This window comes from Lissotriton vulgaris, chromosome 10 (genome assembly GCF_964263255.1).
Source record: "Lissotriton vulgaris chromosome 10, aLisVul1.2, whole genome shotgun sequence".
NCBI lineage: Eukaryota > Metazoa > Chordata > Amphibia > Caudata > Salamandridae > Lissotriton > Lissotriton vulgaris.
Window position 1 is genome coordinate 469,057,260 of NC_141698.1, and position 13,082 is coordinate 469,070,341.

Below are 13,082 nucleotides of genomic sequence, written 5' to 3' on the forward strand. Positions count from 1 at the left end.
TACTCTAAGGAATTCCGTTTTAAAGGCTTCCCAATCATGCAATAACGGATCATTACGATTAACCAACGGGTCCGCCCATTGTGCGGCGTTGCCTGCTAAATATGAAACCAAAAAGGCCACCTTGGCCTGATTTTTAGGGAACGATTTAGGTTTACATGAAAAATGTAAATCTACCTGAGTGAGGAACACCTGAACTTTATCTGAATCTCCATGAAAACGCTCAGGTGACGCTAATGGAATAGACACAGACATCTCCACTACCACCGGGGGCAGCGGAGGGGCGGCCCCTACATCAAAAGGATTGCGCTGTACGCCATCCAAACGGGACCTTAGGTCAGCGGTCTCTAATCTAGGCGCGGCTACTTCCAACTGCAGGTTAGCCAGCACCTCTATCACATCTTCCAATGCGGCCATACTAGCACAACCCGACCTTGAGGACTATGATTTGTAGGTCGGGAATTCTGTTATGATAAAGTCCTCAGGATCGGTTTGTTGATTGGTATGCCCACCTCTAGATCGAATCAACGCCTGAATTGCCGTAATGGCACAGAGCATTGAGAAGATCAAGCGAGGGGAAAAATTAACTGATCAGGGAAGGAAAGGAAGGGGACAGCAGGGAGGGAGATCTGAAAGACATAAACAGAGCACACGCATAGGACTATGTTTGCACTCATTAGAACCAACAAGACATATGAAACAACCATCTAGGAGTTATACCTGTAAAGGAAAATATAACACTTTGTAGATGTGTAGAGGTATCTGGCAGCATAGGAGTTGTTGCGGTGTAACTATAGTAATACAAAAGGCATGTAACCGTGATATGATAATTGTCTATACCTTGCAGTGTATCATATATAGCCTGTGTCACGTATATATATATAGAAACCTACCTAAGTATCACTCTACTAAGCATCACAGGGGGAGAGTGTAAACCATACACCTCCAGAACCCCTGTTAAATAGAAGAGGTAAATACCACAGTTAACACCTATGTATAGTACAATGCACGCTGCCACTCATAGATGATATATCCAGTTCAAAAGAAATCAAACAGAAGAATACCCCTGGAACTCTTGGCAATTCCTAGCACCCAAATAATGCCTCTTAGATGGGTATTGGGGCAGAATCCAATGTTACTAAAAGAACTACCTCAATAGTTTATGAGTGTCCTAAACGCTGCTAGTACATAGCAGTATTTTCACCGTTGGCCGAAAATGCCAACCGAGCCAAATCCTAAATGATCCAGGTCAGAAAACCAGTACCACGGTAACAGCCGTTACCATGGATCCCAAAGTACAACACACACCCAGAAATCAGCGATCCCGCTGAAAATGCGCTGTGGTGCAAAGCACCCTTACCGCACCAAGTAATCCAGTTCCTCAGTTACCAGAAACGAGTTCTCCGATGGAATTCCCGACACCGATCCCCAGCCGCCATCCTCCTTATATGTTGTCTCGTGAGAACGCGGCCCGCCGCAAAGGATCACAGGAATTGTAGTTCCGGCCCAGGGCATGCCGGGAAACGTAGTTCATTCATGTCGCGATCGTGACAATGGCTCAGACTTGCCTGGTAGCTGATTAGCCAAGGACTGCTGGCCTTCGGGGTGGGGTCTGGGCAGCTGCTTCTCCTGTTCAGAATCTCCTAGGAGACAGACAGGCTCAATCCACAACTTTAGACTTCTGCGGGTAAAGGGTTCCCTAACTCAAAATCTAACAATACGTTTGAATAAAGCTTTACTTCCCCTGCTGGCCAAAAAACGAAGTACACAGGCTCCAGTAAATACAGTTTAAACAGCTCACAGAATCACCCTTTGGTGTAGAAAATCCCTTTCTGCACCACTCATATGCATTATTGGAAGCTCCGCACACGTTTATTTGCTTTGTGTATTGCAAACTGTAGAGCTCAAGTAAATGCCAGGAGGCTGTGGGATCTTGCTGACTGCTCTCTCTGGCCTACACTACAGACAGCAGTGTTCACAATTGAGATTGAGTCGCCATTGTAGATGAAGTAGTCCTGTAGGAAAAGATATTCCTCCAGTGTGTACTGTCTGCACCACTCATACGTATCATTGCAGGTTCTGCACATGTTTTGGTTGCTTTGCGTATTGCAAACTGTAGAGCTTAAATCAATGCCACGTGGCTGTGGGCCCTTAATGAATGCTCTCTCTGGCCTATACTGCAGACTTCAGTGTTCACATTTGACATTGAGTCAGTATTGTGGATGATGCAGTCCTGTAAATAAAGACATTTCTCCAGTGCGCTCTGTCTGCACCACTCATATGCATCATTGCAGGCTCTGCACATGTTTTCTTTGCTTTGTGTATTGCAAACTGTAGAGATCAAGTCCATGCCACAGAGCTGTCGGCGCTTGCTGACTGCTCTCTCTGGCCTATACTGCAGACAGCAGGGTTCACAATTGAGATTGAGTCGCTATTGTAGATGAGGTAGTCCTGTAGGAAAAGATATTGCTCCAGTGTGTACTGTCTGCACCACTTATTTGCATCATTGCAGGCTCTGCACATGTTTTTTTAGGATGCATATTGCAAACTGTATAGCTCAAGTGAATGCCATGTGGCTGTGGGGCCTTGCTGACCGCTCACTCTGGCCCACACTGCAGATAGAAGTGTTCACAACTGAGATTGAGTCACGATGAGGAAGTCCTGTAGGAAAAGACATTGCTTCAGTGTGTACTGTCTGCATCATGCATATGTATCATTGCAGGCTTTGCACACGCTTTTCTGTTGCTTCACTGACAACAAACTGGGTAGGTGAGGTCACCTTACGTACCTGGGGGTCCTTGCTGACCGCTCTCTGTGGCCTACACTGCAGACAGCAGTGTTCATAATTCAGATTGAGTCGCTATTGCAGATGATGCAGTGCTGGTGGCAACAGATATTGCTCCTAGTACGGTCTGTCTACAGCACGCGTTATCGGTGGCTGTGCACATGCTGAATGCTTCTGATGTGGTTATGCGAGTGCAGTAGAACTGATAGAGTATTTATGATATAATCTTTTTATTAATTATTGCAGATCTATTGATTGTGTGTCAGTATACCACAAGTTGTTGTTCTTTTACGTTGGAATTATTTCTGTATTACTTCACATCTACTGTCTCTACCTTACTGCAGCATAAATTATTGATTCTTTTAATATTGAATCTCTGTGTGTGATCCAATGATTACTGCTGTAGTTGATGCTAGCAGCAACCACTCCCAGAAGGCTGGATTACACTTGTCGCACACAGATCCAGCACAGGCGTCACTGGATATGTCACCATGGTAATAAAAAGGAGTCGAGCGTACATGCCCGTATCCACTTCAACTATCTAACTGTGTCTGTGTGTTCATTATGTCGCATGATACTGTCTCAGGCCGCTCTATATTGCTTTGTGTTGTGGACAGCGTATGCAACCCCAACTCCTGGATCCTTCACGAACCACAGTATCTCTCACCCCCCACCGCTTCTCCAGAACTTACCCTCTACCCCCATCTTCAATATCTATACCCAACCTCTACTGACTTCCCAGCCCTCAACTCCACCGCTGCACCCCCCTCTACCTGCACAATATCGCCTGATCGCCAACCTCTACTGACTACCACAACCCCCAACTCCACCGCTATCTCTAATGCCCAACCCCCCCTGCACCCCCTTCCACCTGCACAGATTCACCCACTCCCACACCCAACACTACTGCCCCTGCCCAGCCTCAATTGGCCTCCCTGGCCTCCGTCTCTAACTCTATCTTTTGTGCTGGCTCTCAGCTCCCCCTCCCTCCCCTTACTCCCCACATTACTTCACCCACCTATCCCCAATCCTGAGGATTATTGCCTATCACTACTCACATCCCTCGCGCCTAACGGTTTTATCTGTTATGAAACCCATGTTTCCCAAGCCCCAAATGTTACTGCACCCCTCACATCCCCTGCACCCATTGACTTGCCCACCCCGCCTCTCGACTATCCTAAACTACTTAATGTCCTTGTCCCGATCACTCCTCATTAGCCCATTCTCCTCTATTCCCCTTTCGCCCTCTAACTTCCATTTCACCTCACTCTCTGATGCACTCTCTCCCCTCCCACCTCTCCAAATGACCCACCCCCACCCTCATTATCACCCACACCTCCCACTTTGGCCATTCCCCCTCTCCCTCCCTCAGCCTCACATTTATCCCATATATCCCATAATACTCCGGGTACACCAAACCCTATTGTCTCCCCGCCCCATCCTCTGCCCAATAAGAATTCCCCTCCCACGTCGACCGCCATTGCCCCCCATCCCCCCAAAATGATCACACTATACACCTTACTTCAAGTTCCCTCCCCCCTCCAGGCTATCCCCCCCTTCCGCTCATCAATCTCCGTCCCCGGATTACGCTACTCCTCTATCCTCCCAAATACTATTGATCCTCTTCACTCCTCACTTCTCACACAATAACTCCTTAATGTTGAACTACTCCTGATGTCCCTTGTCGTTGATCTCGCCTCTCTCAGAACTGATGTCTCACTCCTCACTAAAGCCCACCCCTATGACCAGGCTCACACATTGGTCCCTTCGCCAATCTCTATCCCCTTATCATCACACACCGACTCCTCTACTCCTAATCCCTGCAAGAACTGCCCTCCTTGCACTAATGCTGTTACCAACACCAACACGTCTCCTTGTGATACCACCTACACCAGCACTCCACCTTGCCCTACCCTCCCTCGTAACTTCAATACCTCATCCATACTCACCAAAATCGCCCATGTCTTCAGTTTCAACACTTCCCCCTCTACCTTATGACACATGCCCTCAATCCGTTGAAATCGACTCCCTTAATAGCTCTTTTGCATCTCCCCAAGAATCCTACCCTTCTACTCCCCCTAGCCTTCAGTCCACTATCCCTGTTCTCCTGGGTACACGCAGCCTACCCCCTCTTCCTACATCACCTAGACTCCCACAGCAACTAAAACCCTTACCCCCCTGTCCCCATCCCAAGTACTCAACCCCACACCCCTGTCATACATGCTGAGTAACTGCTGATCCGCCTCCTGCCACGCAACTGAATTTGCGGAAACTATTCTCAGTGAAAACATAGACATAGTATTCCTTACTTAAACCTGGCTGAACCCCCATTTCACTCCTATTCTAGACCTGCTGATCCCCCCTGGTTACCTCATCGTTAAAAAATATAGAAGTGAACAAATAGGAGGGGGCCTTGCCATTCTCTTCAGAGATAATCTTAATGTCACTCTTTTCCAACGGCAAGACCCATCACCATTTGAATACCTCTGCGCAGATATCAATACCCCAGACTTCCCCGCCATTAGGCTTCACATTATCTACCACCCCCTGGAAACTATCTCCTTTACTGAAGAGATGTCCGATCTTATTACTCTAGCGTCACTCTCCCACTCTAAAAATATCTTTCTAGGGGACTACAACATCCACTGGAATAAAAATTATGACCCTGCTGTCTCCCGGTTTAACAATATCATGGACATTACCGACCTGATTCAACTCTGCCAATCCCCAACTCACACCAAAGGTGCCACCCTTGATGCTATCCTGACTAGCAAGGATCTCGCCTCCCTCTCAAAGATCCTTCCAGTAGACTGGTCCGACCATCACCTTATCCTCTTCAACCTAATGGCTCCATTATACACCGACCCCCATAGGCAGTTTACCTTTGAAACCTACTCGTAAACTTCACCTTATTCCGCCGGGTGAATTGGAATCCACCATTAAATCTCGCTTACTTCTCCACCCTCTCTCCCATAGCACCAACAACCTAACTGTACATTACAACAATTCTATTCTTGATGCCCTGGATCAAAGTGCCCCTATCAAATACAAACAAGAACAAAACATCCCACCAAAATCCTGGTTCAACTCAGACCTTAACATGGAAAGACGGGCACTCAGGAATTCAGAACGTACCTGGAGGAATCATCCCACCACTGACAATTTGGTGCTTCTGAGAAATGCTAGGGCACAATACAAAAAACGCATCTTCAATGACAAAAGCCTCCTATCTTCGAGCGCAGCTAGATCATGCCAGAAACCGCCCCAGAGAACTCTTTAACATTGTTAAAAAAAAACCTCCTCTGGCCCTCCTAAAATACTAGCCACTATTGAAAGATGTGAAGAAATAGCAAGCTTCTTCTCCAACAAAGTCAACACGATCAAACTTTCCTTTGCCTCCACCCTCCTCTCACCTCAACCGCCCCTCAAACATCACCCCCCTCCCTAACATTCATAGCACTAGCTCGCACTCCTCTCCCCCGTTTCAAGACAACTCCCTACCACTCTCAGTTCCCCCCTCCCAGTCTCCACTCTCATACACCACCAAACTAAAAACAATGCCTCCTGGAGCAAATTCTCCCTGTCTCTGAAACTGCTATCATCAACATCATCTCGAAACTCAAACCATCCTCTCACACTAAAGACCCTCTTCCCTCTCACCTGGTCCAAGAATTCAAGCATATCATTGCCCCGCTTTGGACCAACATCATCACCTCCTCTCTCTCCACGGGCTGTGTTCCCGCCTCCCTTCAGATAGGTGAAATCGCCCCCATCCTCAAAAACTCCTCCGCCGACCCCAATGACCTCAATAACTTACACCCCATCTCTAACTTTCCCTTCCTCTCAAAAACCCTGAAAAAATGTGTTCTTTCCCAACTAGATAACCATATCATCTCTTTCAATCTCCTTGACATGTTCCAATCAGGCTTCAGAAAAGGATGCAGTACTGAAACGGCCATGTTCAATTTTACTGACGACATTCACCGCTCTCTAGACAGAGGTGACTCCTCTCTACTAATACTCTTTGACCTTTCGGCGGCATTCGATACTGTCCACCATCCCACCCTTCTTAACACACTTAAAGTTCGCTTTGGTCTTGAGGGCACCGTACTCGAATGGTTCTCCTCGTTCCTTCAAAACAGATCCCAACAAATTAAGCTCAGTCAATGCCTCTCCAAACCCCAACCGGTCTCACTTGGTGTTCCACAAGGCTCTATCCCCTCCCCCACCCTATTCAATCTATTCATGGAACCACTCACCCTCATTGTCAAACAAGCCAAAATATGCTACCACCTCTATGCCGACGACACCCAACTTTACTACAAGATCAAATCCCACAATGACATCCTTCACCTCAACGACACATTGAATAAAGTTCAAGTCTGGTTCCACCTCAATCATCTCACACTGAACCCTAAAAAAACTGAAATTATCCTATTTAGTCCCAAGAGCAACTCTCTCCCTATTCAACTCTGGATCAACGATATCACAGCTCTCAACTGCCCCCTCTCCACCTCGAACTCTGGCAAATCCCTAGGCATCAGTATTGATCTAAACCTGAATCTCATCCCACACATTAAAAATGCTACCAAAAGTGCCATTTTCACCCCTCATCACCTCAAAAAACTGAAACCTTTTATTGCAGCCGATGACTTTAGAATCGTTGTCCTATCACTTGTCCTGTCTAAAAATGATTATGGTAACGCAACACTCGCTGGCACCCCTAAAATCCACCTGGCACCGATTAAATGTGTTCTCAACCTTGCCGCCAGACATATCTCCGATTGTAAAAAATTCGACCACATCTATCCTGTCCTTAAAAACCTCAACTGACTCCCAATCGAAGGAAGATCCACATACAAGATTACATGTATGACTTACAAAGCCCTCCACCTAAACACCCCCTCTTATCTTGCTGACAAACTACAAAAAGCTGGGTGCTATAGGTCCCTTATGAGCACGAACTCCCTTGTCCTAATCCCGCCCAAACTCAAATGCAAAAAAGCCCAATCCCGTGCATTCTCTGGTAATGCCGCTACGATTTGGAACCCTCTCCCCAAAGATCTCCGTTGCATCCCCTCCTACCTCTCTTCAAAAAAAGGCTCAAATCACTTCTTCTCAACAAATATTGGGGCACCTAAGGTCTCTGATTCGAGTACGGTCCACTCCTGCTCCCCTGCTATCCCCTCACCCCACCCCTTTTCTCATCTCTCTTACCTCCTCTCCTCCTGTTTCTAACCCCCTATTTCTCCGATTCTCTATACTCTCCATCCTCTTTTTGATCTCCTTGTCTCTCCTCCCCACTTTTATCCTCCTTGATTATTTCCACGCGGCTTATGTCGTCTTATATGGCTACCTCCTATCCATGTGAATGTAATCTTTTGGATCTTTCATGATTAATGCACACAGTGAACTATTTTGTGTATGTATGCCGACCCTGTAAAGCGCTCTGATAGTCTCGGGTCCAGTAGCGCTATATAAAACTCTTTAAATAAATAAATAAATACCTGTGGTATTGGAGAACATTTTGGTAATGTAACTTTTAGGTGTATGGCTATGATAGGTGGAAGGCTATTTTACAGAGCATGAATATTGATGAAAATAATAGTTGCATTTTGTGTGTAGTGTAAGATATGTGTCTATTGAAAAAGTTTAGAACAAAGCTCTCTGAGCAGAAGAGGTGTGTCTCATAAAATGCAGTACAGATATTGACTAAAATGAGTGGCGTTTTTGAACTGTTACAATGGGAAATGTTATGAACTAATGAAATGGTTTTTTTTATGGTCACATAGCAATCGCGCAGCCAGTGCCCAATGAGACCGCAGCCAATGTGATTTTGAGAAAATATATTTACTATAATATAAGTTTATTACAGTTAGAAATATATAACTGTTTAAAATATTTTTAATTATCGCTTGCTCTCATATACACTTTAAAGTTTTTTAGATGTCGTTTTGAGACAAAAAAAATGAGGGAATGTCGTATGCGGCACAACATTGTACGTCTATGACGTAACACAGGGCATGGCAGCGTGCATTCCTTGCATTTGGAATGTGCAGCGGGTGCCATCCCATACGTATATGGCGTAACACGCCGCTTGGTAGTACGTACCGTTCGAATACCACAGTAGCAGCTGGTGCAACCTCATACGTACATGTTGTTACGCTGGATGCGGTGTCACAAACCTGTTGAATAAAAATGCGCATCATTTAAATGTGGCGGATAGGTTTCACGTGTTGATCGAGCTTGGTAGATTACCGGTACGGAACAGTAGTTTTCTCCCCCCCCCAAAAAAATATATATACATATTTTGTGGGGAAGATATAAAAGATTACATAATTTGTAACGTTTAAAAAAAGGATGATAGAGTTGAAAAATATAAAAAAACAATTTGAAAAAATATAGGTTTTATAAATATTAAAAGATGAAATTAACATTTAAAAAACCTTCGAAATTCACTGAAAAAACGATAGGTTTTACAGACATTATAGTTAGGAATTAGGATTTAAAAAACCTTAGATATTCAATGGAAAAACCATAGGTTTCAAACACTTTATATTTAGTTGGACATTTGACTCATAAAACCAGAGAAAAATGGCTGTTGTAGTTAGTTGAGCTAACTATAACTTGTGCGCCTGCAATGCACTGCTGATGACGTCACATATTACATCACTCATGACATGGTCAGTGACATCACTCATGACATCACTCATGACATCTCAAATGACATCACTGATGACATCATCCACATGATAGTCTGACACACCTCTTCACACCGTAATATAAACTTTGATACACGCACTTTAAAATACAGAGTACCGTTTTGAGAAGCATAGACACACCAATACCAGGTACTAGATATCCATCCAATGATTCCTATCTATATATTGTGAGTCAGATATACACTGATTAAGGGTGGGCGTAAAATCCGTTTCGCGGGCGAATTTGCGGATTTTCCGCGATTTTGCGATCCGCGAATCTCGCGAAATCGCGGTAAAATCCGCGAATCAGCGGGGACGAATTTTCAGCCAAGCAAGGGTAACAGCAGCAGGTGCAAAAGTTTAAACTAATTTCTTTGTAACCATTTACAAAAGGGTTACAAACAAATTAACTTCAACTTGGACACCTGCTGCTAATTGCTTCCTGGCGTCTCATTGCCTACTTGCAACTATTCTCTGACCCTGCTCTGACCCTTGAAGCAGGGTCAGAGAATAGTTACAAGTAGGCAATGAGGCACCTGTCCAAGGAATTAAACCTCATCAGGAAGCACTTACAGATATAAAAAACAATAAGAAGGGAGAGGATGAAAAATACACCCATTTTGAGTTGTCAGGAGGGGTTAAACTAAAAGATACCTTTACAGCACAATTTTCATATGCATTTTGCTAAAAAGCTGTATGTTCTGTAGGGACAACTCAGGAATCTGGCCCTTCAGAGATCCAGCCTCTCTTTCTTTCTCTCGTTCTCTCTCTCCCTCTCTCTTTCCCTCTCTTTCTCTTTCTTTCTATCTATCTATCTATCTATCTATCTATCTATCTATCTATCTATCTATCTATCTATCTATCTATCTCTCCCTCTCCCATAAACGAACACGCAAAAAACCCAGCGAACACGCAAAAAACTCTGCGAACACGCAAAAAAACAAAAATCCGCAAATTCGCACAAATTCGCGAATTTTGCAGATCGCGAATTCACAAATCCGCAAATTCGCGGATCGCGAATTCGCAAAATTTGCCCATGCTTATCACTGATACAGTCACTCATACAACATTACATCAGTATAATATCCATACACCTATATATACATTTACACAGTGCTACTGATCCATAGAGTTACTCACACATCTATTCAGTCATGCCCAAATCAATCATACACCCATGTACTCACCTATGCAGATATATACACAACACCTGCCTTATTTATACACACATCACTTTCCTTATGTATATAGATACTATCACATACTTACTCTCTTATAAAATCACTAATACAAGTACACATTAGTGTATGTAGACACTCTTGCAATCACAGTCTCTCACGTAATCAATTATACACCCCAACACTTACATATACTGTGTAAAAACATATATAGTTACTCACATATATACAAATGAGACATCAATTCACTTATCAACACACCTTTTCACACAGCCAGCTATCTATACAGCCCTTCTGAGTTGAGTCTATAGAACCAGTGAATCAGCCATTTAGACATGTATGCACAGAGTCAGACACCACCCACACACCCACATAGACACTCAGACCCCAATACAGATACTCATACAATCAATGAAAACACATATACACACTGATGTAGCTACCCAACAACCCATGCACCTGCTTACACACCTAGAGAGAGACTAAGAGAGACATTCACACAGTCTAGTCACTAATCCATGCATTCAGTAACATACATTCAATAAGCGACTTATAGAGTCAGTCATGCATCTACTAAATAATGTATTCAGGCACTTTTACATCAACTTATTCTTGAATAGACCATGGCATAGATATATATATAAAATATGTAAACTTTACAGAAACACACATTCACTGGATGATGTCATCAGTGATGTAATTTGAGATGTCATCAGTGATGTCTTGAGTGATGTCACTGACCATATCATCAGTGATGTAATATGTGACGTCATCAGCAGTGCATTGCAGGCGCGCGAGTTATAGTTAGCTCAACTAACTATAACAGGTGAATTTCTCTGGTTTTATATGAGTCAAATGTCCAAGTAACCTATAGTTTTTTCAGTGAATTTCTAAGTTTTTTAAAATGCTAATTCCTAACTATAACACATGTAAAACCTATGTTTTTTTTTTTTAGGAATATATATATATATATATATATATATATATATATATATATATATATATATATATATATATATATATATATATATATATATATATATTACCTACTGGCGGTCGCCAGTGGGTATATATAGTTAGGATTTTTTCTCTATGGAACTTTTGAAAATTCTATGTCTAATAACTTTGGCGTTTGTGGACGGAATCGGCTGAAATTTTGAGGAAAATGGCACATTTTGTTTCTGAGCAGCCCCTGAAAATTTGGGGGGGGGGGGTTCGTCAAGGGGGGGCCGAGAAAAAAGGGGGTCCCAAAACGCGTTTTTCCCATTCATTTTTTCATAGGGCGGTTGGCCTCACTTTTAGCTCGAACGGCTGAAAGGATTTACACGAAACTTGGCAAAATTGTAGGGACTGTTAGCCCAATGTGCCTTTGCTGGGTCTCAATATATGTGCTCCAGTGGATTTTTAGAAATTAACGTTTAAAAAAACAGATATATCTGTGACAGCGTCCCGGATAGCGCTCCAGATCGCGTACTTTTCGCGTAACGGAGCTTTGCGAAGCGAAGCTGATTGGCTCTCCGATGTCTGTCAACATTCTAAACAGTCCGGTGCGGCCGCCATCTTGTCTCTCGGTAGGATCGAGAGACAAGAGGAGGAGAAAAATGAAGGGGTAATTTAATGAAAGGGGGCAAGGTAGACTCCCTTTGACCCCCTAGGAATGATGTTGGGGTTATTAAAGGGTCACGTGGGGCAAATAAAAAAAAAATGATTTTTCGCGGTAGAAGCGCTTCTCGGTTCGCGAACCGGGTCGCAAACTGGTAGCGAAACGGGAATTTGCCATTTTGTGTTTCGTTTTAATTAAATTACAAGATGGAGGAAAAGCAATGTGAGTATTGGGTAGAAGGGGGTATGGGAGACGTATCCTGACCCCCTATGTTTTCTGAGGGTGGTTGAGGAGGCTCATATTTGTTGATACTTGTCTTCCAGCGGTTGCGCGTAAGCGTTTTTTTTTTTTGCTGCGTGATTTCTGTTAACGTTCGATTCGAAGGAAATCAGGAAGTGTTGACCGCCATTTTGACACTGCGAGTAAATATATTGTTAAAAATAATTGTTATAAATTAATCCGTATTGATAAACATTGTCTGCGCCATCTTGTTTTTTTTCCAATGCCACACTTTTGTCGTGCACGGCAGCCATTTTAGATGCGTTGACCAGACCCACTCTCTGCACGCCGCCGATCCTCAGCATGGCTCCCCACCCTCGCAAGCATCTCCCCCATGCACTGGTCACCCACGCTCTCACTCTCATGTATGGGCCATAAACCTCCTCCCATATGCGCTGCTCTTCCCTGAGAATCACAACCCGTGCTGAGGAAAATTCAGCCCAGATTACAACCGATGTCCAGGCTGCTGGCACAAGACGCCACTTAGTTCCCATCTTGAACGGTTACCAAATAAAGAGACGGGCGCTGGCAGTAGGAAC